Below are 12,520 nucleotides of genomic sequence, written 5' to 3' on the forward strand. Positions count from 1 at the left end.
CAGGCGGATTCTTAACCACTGCGCCACCAGGGAAGCCCCTGGAAATGGGGGTTTTAATCATTTTATTAGCAGTAGTGACATCATATACTAAATTCATGAGGTAGCTTTCTATGGGGGAAGATATGTCAACTTAATTAAAAAAAAATCTTGCTGGCATTGACTAGCACATCAAACTAGAGTGTGAAAATGGTTTTGAATAATGTTTCAAGATAAAGAGTTCTAGCCAATTTTTTTTTTCCTTCCAGAAGTCTTTGAGGTATGTTTTTATAGATATTTTAAGGGAAATTTGTCCAAATAGTGCATACCTAAAATAACCAATTTAAGATGTTTTTCCATCCATATTCAAAAAAGAAAGAATATTCTGAAAAGATAAACTTTTAATTAATTAATTTATTATTTTATGAGGGTTTTAAAGCAGGAGTTTCTCAAAATATAGTCATTGAACCGGCAGCCTCAGCATCACCCGGATCTTGTTAGAGATGCAAATTCTCGGGCTCCCACAGAACCAGAATCTCTGGGATGGGTTCAGCAATCTGTGTTTTGACAGGCCCTGCAGAGAATTGTGATGTGCACTCAAGGTTGAGAACCACTCTTAGGCTGGGGCACAAACGTCTCAGAAGGCTTTTGATGCTAGGAACCTCACGTTGGCATCTGTCATCCTGCCTTGCACAAGAATGAAAGCTGGCTTTCATGTTGTATAAAACAGGGGCCTTCTTCTCCAGCTCGGTATCCCCTTCCAGCTCAACCCCGAGTCCATAGTGGACACTCGGCAGCTGGGTGCCATGAATGAGGGCGTGGAGTACGGAACGGGGAGTTCAGAGGAGTGAACGGAGTGGATGGAGAGGGGAATCTGGTGATCAGGCTGGGGCTGAAGTGCACTGCTGGTGGACTTCCCTGGTGGCGCAGTGGTTAAGAATCCGCCTGCCAGTGCAGGGGATACGGGTTCGAGCCCTGGTTCATGAAGATACCACATGCCACGGAGCAACTAAGCCTGTGCGCCACAGCTACTGAGCCTGTGCTCTAGAGCCCACGTGCCACAACTGCTGAAGCCCGTGCACCTAGAGCCCGTGCTCCGCAACAAGAGAAGCCACCGCAGTGAGAAGCCTGCGCACCGCAACGAAGAGTAGCCCCCCGCTCGCCGCAACTAGAGAAAGCCCACGCACAGCAACGAACACCCAATGCAGCCAAAAATAATTAATTAATTAATTTCTTTAAAAAAGAAATGCGCTGCTGGATTATGACAACAGAGTCCGCAAACCCCGAGAAGGTGCTGGTTCTCCCAACATGGAAACCGAAAACTTGAAAAACCCATACAAAAGCCTGAAGGACATGCACCTCAGTTCTGCTTTCTCCTTGATCAGTATGTCGAAGCTCTTAAAAATAAGGAATAAATCATCCTTCTCACGTTTTCTGGCCCCTGCCTTGCTGAAGGGCTGACCGCGTACCTAGTCTGAAGTCTGAAGCAGCCCTGAACGTCAGACACACACTGTTCCTCATTTTAAATGGCCTTGAAAAGACACGTGGCATTCCACAGCCCTCTTCTGTTCCCAGAGTAGTTGTGAGGCTGAGAGGCGGGCCAGCCTGTGTTACCTGACGATGCTCACGTCCCCCCACCCTGTAGTGTGTGCCCCGTGAAAGTGGGTGAAAGTGGAGCTTGTGGTTTTCCAACTGTTGGTCTCTGGTCCGCCTGAGCTCCTGTCACCCTGTACGGCGTTGTGAGCATCTGATCCTCATGGGGTGACAGGGAGACCCATGCAGGGAGTGGGGCGGCAGCCGGGGCTGTGGTCCAGCCTTTCTGAATTAGTAGTGGTGCAGTGTTTGATGGGGCATCTGGTCATCACTCAGGGCAACCATAGTGAAGTTTATACCTCCATGTTGAGGTTTATGCCTTGACTTGTGATTTTCCCGGCTGTGGGAGTGGAAATTGTGAGCGTGAGGAATGCTATCTCTTGAAACCTTCTACTTCCTTCAGAAAGGGTAGATTATCTGTAAGAATTCAATAGTAAATATACAGAATAATTTTTTTTCCCTCTGAATAAGGGAAGGAGGGAGAGAGATCAGAAGTGGACAATCTAGTGCCTTCTCTTTGGAGACCTGGATTTCACTCGGCTGTAGACCTTAATAAAAGGTACTTGCTAGTTTCATTCTTAGCCCAGATAGTGTTTGCCAACGCCAACCCATTTGTTACGGTCAGGAGTCGGTTCTACAAAGGAGAAAATACAGTGTGATGCTTTCAGAACCAAGTCGTGCATATCGGTGGCCACACCTAGCATGGGTGGGTAATGGGTTCTGAAACCTGGTCAGTATTGGTGTCAGTGTCGTAATTTCAGTTCAGTGGCTGTTCATCGTCCTTAGCCAACTCCCTTGGTGTTGAGGGGCTTTGATGCACTACTTTCTAGGGTGCATGCCAATCCTTTTTAAAAGCCACCCCTTTGGTGGCAAAATCATTACTGTAGAAGAAGGAAATTTTAGGTTGTTTCTAGGTGTGACTATAGGGTCCCACTAACACACTGAGGACCTGTGACCAAGTCATTACTGCAGCTTGGCCTTGAGGTTTAGACTTGGAGACCCAGTGCCCTGTGTCTAGTCCATTACCTTTTAGAGGAAATTGTTATGTGTTTTTAAAGTGGTTATAAGCCAAGGGCACACTCTTGTTATTTATTTTCTTTTTTTTATTGTGGTCAAGGGCACATTTTTAAAAAACTCTCAATCATGTCTGGGACTTTAGCTACAGTTACCGGAAGACAAAGTAGGTTCTGGCTCCGTCAGCTCCCTGATTCCTGAGAAAGTCATAGCCCACTTTGTGCATCAGTTGAAGATGAGGATGGGAGGGGGAGGGGAAGGTGGGGACTCATATAAGGTGTCTATCGCTAAATGGGGAGAGATTCTGGAAACTAAAGGAGAAATTCGAATTAACTAAGGGATAAGATCAAACATCCCAGAGAGGCAAGAATCACATGTATGTAATACAAGTTTCTTGGAGAGAGCAACTGCTATTGAAAGGAGAGATATTTGTATCACTCTGAGAGGGTGATTATATTTGAGATTTGAAATATATACTGCTGGATTCCACTTGCAGGTTCTCAGAATTTTTCTTCCTTTTTTTTTTTTTTTTTTTTTTACTGTAGTGAATACACATAAAATAAGATTTTATCATTATAGCCATTTCTAAGTGTACAATTCTGTGGTTTAAGTACATTTGCAACGTTCACAGCTATCATCACTTTCAATTTCTTTTTCATTAGCACAAACAGAAATTCTTTTTCCCTGGTTTTGTAAATAAAGTTTTATTGGTACACAGCCATGCCCATTTATTTATGTGCTGTCTCCGTTGGCTTTGCACTATATCAGGGGTCCCCAAGCCACGGGCCGCTGACCATACCATCAGTGACCTGGTAAGAACCGGGCCACACGGCAGGAGGCGAGCGAGCCAAGCTTCATCTGGCTCCGCATTGCTCTCCATCGCTCACATTACCACCTGAACCGTCCCCCCCATCACTCGCATGACTGCCTGAACCAGACCTCCCCACCCCCAGTCCGTGGAAAAATTGTCTTCCATGAAACCCATCCCTGGTGCCAAAAAGGCTGGGGACCACTGCACTATAGTATCAGACTTGAGTAGTTGTAACAGAGACCCTGTGGCCTGCTGGCCTAAGATATTGACTATTCAGCTCTTTATAGAAAAACAAACAGAAATTCTATACACACTAAACAATATCTTTCCATCCCCACCTCCTCCAGGTCCTGGCAACCCCCCTTGTACTTCTGTCTCTGTGAATCTGATTGTTCTAGGTACCTCGTATAAGTAGAATCATACAATATTTGTCCTTTTGTGTTTGGCTTATTTCACTTAACAAATGTCCTCAAGGTTCATCCGTGTTGTAGTATGTGCCAGAATTTCCTTCCTTTTTGAGGCTGAATAATATTCCACTGTATGTACAGACCCCATTTCGTTTATCCATTCATCCGTCAGTGGACATTTGGGTGCTTCCACCTTTGTCTGCTGTGAACTTGAGTGTACAGGTGGCTGTTTGAGTCTCAGCTTTCAATTCCATTTTCCCCTTTAATATACTCTAAGAACTGGCAAAATTTGAAAAGTAGGGCAAAGATGGCCATAAATTTAGTCCTTGGTGACAATAAGTGGCACCTGGTGACCTGACAGTGCCACAGAAGTTTTCTCATCCTATAAACCTAATTAAATTAACAGTCCAGTTGGCCAAACTCACATGCACTTAAACCAGACAATTTCTGAAAAAGCTCATTAGCTGCAATCTTGGGAGCTCCACCAGCTGATGGAATGTTTTCCCCTGGGTTTTTCAATAATTAGACAAGAAAGGTCTTTCCAACTTTAGACCTCAAATGGAAGATTTTTGTCTTGTTTGCCAAGGCAACGGTTTTCATGCCATTGGTTAAAATATGCAGAAATCAACCTTTAAAATTTTATGATGCAGTGGCCTAAGATTTCAGTGTCATTAAACCTCAACTCTCAGGAAGGACACAGGTTTTAGGGAAAATTTTCTGTCGTAATGTTACTATTGCTTTCCATCATTTCAGTTTCTTATTTCAGTTCTAAAAAATTTAGACCTTAGAGGAACACATTGAACTCTTCTGTGTTTTTAAGTTGTGCAGAATGAGATGAGCATGGTCAATGAAATCCAGGATGTAAGACAGATGACCCTCCTGTGACAGCTGATGACACTAACTTGTAGAAGTTCACACAACTCACACTCAACATGAATCCTCAGAGGGGAAGAGAGTAGGCACTTGACTTATAACTTAGGTCCCAGATTCTTCTTTGAGGAGCATAACAAACCAAGAAGAATCCAGACCCTCCGTATCTATTTGTATTAGTCAGTTTCTCCTCCACCCTCTCCAGAAAGCCGACTGTTGTTCTTAATTTGTCTGTATACCAGCAGACGCATGGTTTATAATAAACTTGTTCTTAGCTTACACTAAGGAGGAGCCTTATTATTTTCCAGGGCCTCTCTGTATCTATAGTCATTTTGAAATTACTACCTAATTTGAAAATGGACAGAGACACATTGCCGGGAATGTAGTTGGTTAACAAATATTGATAGACGTCCAGCATTTGTGATTAATTAGCAGAGTATCCGTTTGTCTTTGTGTTCTTTGTTGTGTGTGTGTGTGTGTGTGTGTGTGTGTATGTGTGTGTGTCTACGTACGTACATATATATTCATGTCCCATTTATGCATTTATATTTATATTATTTTGTATCATGCCTCCTCAGGACTTGGGCTTCCCTTTGTTCCCTCAGATTCCTAGTCCTGACCCTAATCTAAATTCTCAACCTCTTCACATAACACTCGTGACATCTCCCATCTCAACTGAACCTGTTTTTCTTAGAGCTGTAGTTTCCCTCACTTCTCTGTATGGAGGTGGCTGGTTTCTCCATAGCCCAGGGATCGCCGGACACTCTGGCCCTCCGTTGCCTCTTCCATCCTGTGCAAAACCGTTTCTCTTGAGGCCCCTGCCACCTGACTAAATCCCCATTCTGTCTACTCTCCCTGCTGGTTTCATCTACCGACCTCCAGGCCCCTCTGGCCATCACCTTCCAGTCTGTGCACTTGAATGTGCTAGCTGGCCCCTGTGCATCCCCCATCCTTGTCCTCCTGACTGCAGTGATGTTCAACCCCGCTCCACTTCAGCAGGGGTCCCTTGGATCCTGCCATCACAGGGAAGGATTTAAACTCCGAAGTCCCACTCAGTGAGGGTTCATATCCTTCCAGCTTTCTTTTTCTTTCGCTGCATGCAGTCTCCAAACCCATTCTCCAGTCTTTTCTCCATATGCTTATTTATTTAACAAATGTTGATCGAGACACTTTGCTAGCTCCTGGGAATTTAATGATGAGTAAAAATGGATATGCACCCTGTGTTCATAGAATTTGCAGTCCAGTAGAGGAGGGAGGAATTAATCAAACAATTACACAAAGAAACATAAAATTGCTCCTGTGCTAAGTGCCACAAGGTACAGACTGTGCTCATGGGGGACTTTCCTATATTATGTGGGCAGGGAAGTGATGGTGGAGTTGAGATCTGAAGGATGGATAGTCTATGAGGGGGAGTAAGTCTTCCAGGAGGAAGGAAGTGCTTGTGCAAAGGCCCTGTGGTTGGGGGGGTGTGCACACGGTAAATAAGAACTGAAATTTCCATTAATTGGCGTCTAGAGAGGGAGAAAGTGTGAGATAAAGCCAGAGAGGAGGAAAAAGGCCAGAGTTTTCAGGGTCTTCTAAGCTGTGTCAGGGATGTTTTTCTTCGTACCAAAAGCCATGGAAATCATTTGCAGCAATTGAGGGGGGGCCCTCGCCATTTTATATCATGTGTCCTGAAAATCCAGTCCATTCTACACTGAGTATGGCTTTATAGTATTGCATTTTTGGAAACACCAGATTTGAATGCCCACAAAATCACAGGCATTTTTACTAGGCTTCCTTACATTTGAATAAAGCACAGTTTTACTCTTATCTGGAAGTCCCATGTATTTTATTTTAATGCTATAATTCTAAATACCGACTGCTGAAAGCTCCTTTTTCTCCTTCCTTTCTTTCATCTTGAATACATCTGCACTTCAACTATTGTTTGGAGTCTTGGTTTCCAGTGAATCCACTTATGGCATTTTTGTGTAAGCACTTAACATAAGTCAAATGTAATGCACCAGAATGTGAGGTTGGAAACTTAGGGGACATTTGGCTGTTTAAGTGGCACTGTCAAAATATTGGTTTTACACTTCACAAATCTTTTGTTATTTAGGATACCAAAAATACCTTTTTTGGTAGCAAGATTATGTCTTCTCCTATTGAGAACAGCTAATAGTTCAGGGATGAGAAAAACATACTACTAATCTTGCCATATAGTGAAGAAAAAGAAATCCTTTCCCTTTTCCCTTGAGAAAAGATTGAGACTCATTGTGAGCTTCTCGGGGTAAAACTGGCAGAAACATAGGTGTTTTAGAGAATCACCGAGGTAGGAGGGAGAGGGGGCTGTGTCAGACCACCACTCAGTGCCCTGTAGCGATGGCAGAGTTGAGGCACAGACTCAGGAGACAGCAGCTGGTGGGTCTAGGTTTTTAGTTTTGTGGGATGAAAAGCTACGGGCAACTAACTGTGCTACTGGGAATGCAGAGTCTGAATCCGAGTGTCCATGGAGTCCACGCTTGTGATTTTATGAAAGAAGCAAGCCTCTCTGACACAGATCAGTGACACACGCTGTTGCCATCATGCTGAATTATAATTATGCAGAAGTGGCATACAGTTGGCATAAAAGAGCTCTGCCTTTTCAAGCCAAACATTTTTCATCTTTCACTGTCTACAGTAACCTGTCAAGGTCCCCATTGGAAAAGCATCTGTTCTAATCCCACCATTTCACAGATTGGGAAACTGAGTCCCAGAGACATTATGTGATGTGCTCAAGAGCATGCTGCTTATCGGGGCAGAGTTGAGATTCACACCCAGGCGGGCCTCCCTACTGGAGTCCTGCGTTCTCCCCGCCACGTGCCAGCTACCCCATGCACCTGGTGTCTGCCCTTCCCTGGACCAGCCAGGTGGACCTGGAGCATCAGGAATTCTCCCTTCCTCCTCCTTGGTTTTCCATTCTCCTCTTCCTCTTCCCCCGTGGGAGTTTGCAACTGAGGTGGTGTTACTTCTAGGCCCCCTTCTTCCTTGGACTTCGCAGAAGTGTCTATTTATTTGTGTAGCATTTATAAAATTCACAAGGACTCCTGAGTAATTTCAACTTCTGGATTCCATGCTAGTTGAGGGCAAAGATCAGGCCTGACTTAGCTATTTCAGTTTTCTATTTCCCTCTCTCTCCCTCTGGACCTCAAGCAGAGGAGTTCAATAAAGGTTGACTGTAGAGTTGTTAAATTTGCCAGACCAAACATTATAATTTGGATGCTGGAATGATGTTATCTCTCATAAACAAACTGTCCCCAGATTGTTTGGCCTTGGGAGTCCTCATGTCTTTTTTTTTATATAGTGAATTTTATTGTGTATAAATTATACCTCAATAAAAAAAAGTAATGTGCCTTTGGGATCCTATATCGAAAATTGTTCATTTTCTGAGGGGTCGCTGCTGCCAGTAGCTGGCCAGGCCCTGATCAAGCATGCAGAATCATTAACTAGGGTCATTTGTTCTGCGGTGAGCTGAGTAGAATGTGTAAAACCTGCTCAGGAGAGAATTAATTCATCCTCCTCTCTGTATTTTTTAGAGTACTCCTAGCACGATTCTCAAAGTGTGCAGGCCTCATACATATGTTCTAATGGGCTAATCGTTAAGGCGACATTTGTAAATTAATCTCTGACTTGAGCTAAGTGGTTTTCTCTAATGGGTTTAATTCAGTGACTCCCATTCTTGGCCACACATCAGATTCACTGGAGGAGCTTATTAAAAATAGAGATATGCGGCCTCCCCCTCACCCCAGTTCTCAATGATCTGGTCCCCCGGTGAGGTGAGGGCTTTTAAGGAAAGCTCCTCAGGTGATAGGACTTGAGTGGCAGCAACCTTTGTGACCCTCTGCTCCAAATCCATGTCTGAAGGCCCATGTAGCCTTATGTGTGGGTTTGAAAGCATTTGAGCCTAAACCCGAAAGCTTGAAACCAGGTTCTAGAACAGGCAGTATCTCTGAAGAGCCAGCTTTCCAGATTCATTCACCCCCATATCGCATCAATGGATCTGTCTTTTCCTTGGGGAGCTTCAGTGACCTGAGGGAGGATATTCTGTGCTTCGCCATACTGTTTTGCATTTTTCTGAACTTTCCAAGACATCTGGAAGGTTTTCAGGGTCTACTCGAATTTCCATCGTGAAGATGGCTGTGGCTTTCTCCTCTCTGCTCACCATGTATCATCAGACTTTTATTTTTATATAATTTTCCTGCTTTTAAAATTTTTTATTATTTATTTATTTTTTTGGCCGCCCAGCATGTGGGTCTTAGTTTCCCCAACCAGGGATGGAACCTGCGCCCCTGCATTGGAAGCATAGAGTCTTCCCACTGGACTGCTAGGGAAGTCCCGTATCATCAGACTTCTTGTGTCAGGTGTTGGGGACAGGCATTCTTTTAGTATACTGTGTGTGTGTGTGTGTCTGTGTACCTAGCATTCTTCTGTAGAAACACATGTCATGTTTGATCTTGGAGTTTTGAAAATAGATGACTCACGGGCACCATTGTTCCAATGGCATTTATCAAACTGCTTTTGTTTTTAGGAACCTGGCACTCTGTAAATATCACTCAGGACTCACTACCACCACACAGCATATGGGTGTTTGCAGTAAACCTAAGAATATGGCAGTTAGCACTACGCAAGGTAGCCAAGGTGATTTGGTGAATCCAGACTATGAAGAGTTAGGAAGGCTGGCCGGGCTCCCGTGACAGGCACAAGGTGTGCTGAGAGGGACTGCTCACCTCATCCCTTGTGTCAGACTGTGTCCACACACTTTCGTTTGCGACAGTACTTTGTAAAGTGCTTGGTCATTGTTAGGGGTGTTCTGCGACTCAGCTGCTAGAGGGCGAGTGTTTCCCGGTCTCTTTTCTTGGTCTCATCTTACCATGTCCCTTGGGCTGCATTGCCCCTGGTCCCTGGGACTGTAGTTGCTCACGGAAGGATTCCCAGTGGCCCTCCCCCTTAATGAAGGGATATTAGAGTAGCCATAACACGTCGGAAGAAGGGACACTTTGAGAAGGAATTGGCTGTTGAGACAAGAACCTCTGTCATTCCCGCCCTTCCCTAGCTCCTCCATTTATGTATGTCCCATCTAGTCTGTATCTTACTATATCTTGACTCTACCTGTACCCTACAATTGAGCACTAATTGCATAATAGCATAGGACTCATCTATGTAAGGGTTACTGCAGAAAAAGAGCATATTTTATGACTCCAAGTGGATTTCTTCCTTTCGTTTTTCCTAGGGCCTTGTGCATAGCAAATGTGAAATACTTAGGTGATTATTTGGGGTGCTCTGTAATGTAACCATTACCGCTTAGGCTAAAATCTAATCAGTTTGTATAGTTGAACTGAAGTTTTTCATTTTTAGAGTAGGGTTCTCAGACAGTGGGGTGTTTGCCAGAGAGATAGAGATGAGAGATGCAAGATGAGAGAGAACTAGCCCTTTGCTAGGGCCCTGTAGAAGATTCATCTCTGTTGGATTCCTATTTTCATGGCCAAATCCAAAGGATTGATTCATTATCTTCAGCACCTGGATCCGAGTTGACAATGTAATCAAGCCTGACATGATAAAGAGGCATTTAGCAAGTTTAAAAATCGCACGCATGGTGGCCTCGATACTGAGAAGCAGATCCTCCCCCCCCTCCCATTGATCATTTCGTGTCTGGAGGCAGGTGGGTGGGGGATGAGGATGGGACAGTTTGGACACCCTGTACCTCATTGAGAGTCTTCCAGCTGAACGTGTGGACCCAAGAATAGGTCCACTCCTCAGAATCTTCAGCTCCTGGGAACTGTGGAGTCATCTTCCTCCTGGGTTTTTCTTCCTCCCTTATCCTGTCAGAGCGACGCTGATATTTGACTTTGCATCTGAAGAGGAGAGCAAGAGTCCTCCCCGCCACCCGCCCCCCCCCCACCCCCTCCCCCGTCACTGGCTGATTTGCTTAAATAAGCTGCACATTACTCCCCATCACAGAGGCAGCTGGGACACATTAGTGTCAGCTACTTTGTCCCCTCCGATGCTGGGAAATCATCATCATTGCAGGAGAGCTTAGATTTTTGAGCCCGTTTCAGAATGATGCAGATATGGTGTACAAGAACTTTTTCCCTTTCCTTTCCCTTTCTCTCCTCCCCTTTCCCCCATCCTCTCCCCTCATCTTCTCTCTAGCTTTAACGGCCTAGGCCTGCACAGCCCGCTCTGAGAGAAGCTCTGCACTCACGGATGCACATACACACACACAGAGCCAAATTGACAGAGATTAGTCTTGCATCAGCTGTTTATGAATGAAGAAGAGGTCCTTCCCCTCTGATCTGGCCACACCCCTTCTCTTTGCAGCGTTTTGAGAATGAGGTCAGGGCCCGGATCTAACTGCTTATGTCTCAGAAATAGCAGCACAGATCAAAATTAATCTTAAGCTACTTGATTTGCTGCCTCATTCAGATAATAGAGGGAAAAGCAGAGGCCTGTTGATGTTTTTGTTTGCTTTTGTGTATAACTTTGCAAGAAATGAATGAATAAATGAATGAACGAATGAATGAGTGCATGTGTGAGGAGAGAGACTGAGGTGGGCCTGCCAGGGGGATTAGCCCTGGGCCGAGGGTAATTACTGACAGACTGCAGGAGTTTCCTTGGATTCAGCTGGAGCCCGTTTCAGTTTTTAAAACAAAATGGAAGAATAAAATCAGCCCCGGGGGTGTATTGTTTTAACACTTCCTTCCATAAGGGGAATTCATCAGATGCTATGAAACCACATATTCCTCTTATAATATCCACTTGTTTCAACTGTCAGTTGTCTGCTTTGTAACCCACCATCCATGGAATGGATGTAGCTTCATGGAATTTTGTAATGTTTTAAGTGAATACGTATGCAGAGTTCATTTTCTATCAGCCCATTTGGCTCATGTGCATGTGAACACACACACACGCATACACACACACACACGACTCCATCATGCCTAATCGTCACATAAATCGGGATTCACCTCTATCCACCAGCCGATGCCACAGGGATGTCAGTTTGAAGATATGCCGAAGAGGCTGACACTTCTCACACCCTTCACCCTGCAGCCCCTTTAGGATATTAGCACGTCTACTAGATATTTATTGCCCCCTGGCATTATGTGTGATGGCGGTGTTTATTTTCTGTTCTCAGGCTTCATTGTTGGCTCTTGGCGTCTTTTCTATTTTTGTACGCCCTTTTAGTTGCACTCCTAGCCTCCTCTGTGAAGGAGTAAAGAAAGAAATTAGAGTGTGGAGTGAGGACAGAAGTGTCAGCGTTGGCCTCATCTGCTGCATATTCGTTTGATGGACTTTACTGTGGCAGGTATCCTTTGAAGGAGATGCCAAAACTCTCTTTTGTATCAGTGGTGATTAATTTTGAGTGAAGAGTGTAAAGAAGAAGAACATTGTCATATACCTGGCCAATCGTCTTACCTAATTTGGCTTCCTGCGCCTAAACTGTCTCCAGAATACCCGAGAAGTAGCACAACCACATGCACACACACGCATTCATGCAATGAACATAAATATGCATACGTACGCATATATGGACATTTATACAGACACCAAATTTGTGCTTTTTGATTAATATTTCTTGTATAGAAACTGAAAGTAAATTAGTGTTTGTTTAGGGTCGGTGGTAGGAACAGGTATTAGCTGTTAATGGGCAGGAGGGATTTTTCTGGGGTGATGAAAATGTTCTGAAAGTAGATTACACTGCTGGTTGCACAACTTGATAAACTTACTCAAAGTCATTGATTGAATTGTACACTTAAAATGGGTGAATTTATGATATGTAAATTATACCTCAGCAAACCTGTTAAAAATTGATGTCCCTGTCTCTGAGTTC

The 12,520-nt window shown here is 44.3% G+C and overlaps 1 protein-coding gene across 8 annotated transcripts in view; it reads left to right on the top strand.

The window, feature by feature from the left end:
• KCNMA1 (potassium calcium-activated channel subfamily M alpha 1) overlaps positions 1-12,520 on the top strand; it is a 745,231-nt gene that overhangs the window by 359,427 nt on the left and 373,284 nt on the right. The gene's annotated exons all lie outside the window — the stretch shown is intronic.

This window comes from Balaenoptera musculus, chromosome 16 (genome assembly GCF_009873245.2).
Source record: "Balaenoptera musculus isolate JJ_BM4_2016_0621 chromosome 16, mBalMus1.pri.v3, whole genome shotgun sequence".
NCBI lineage: Eukaryota > Metazoa > Chordata > Mammalia > Artiodactyla > Balaenopteridae > Balaenoptera > Balaenoptera musculus.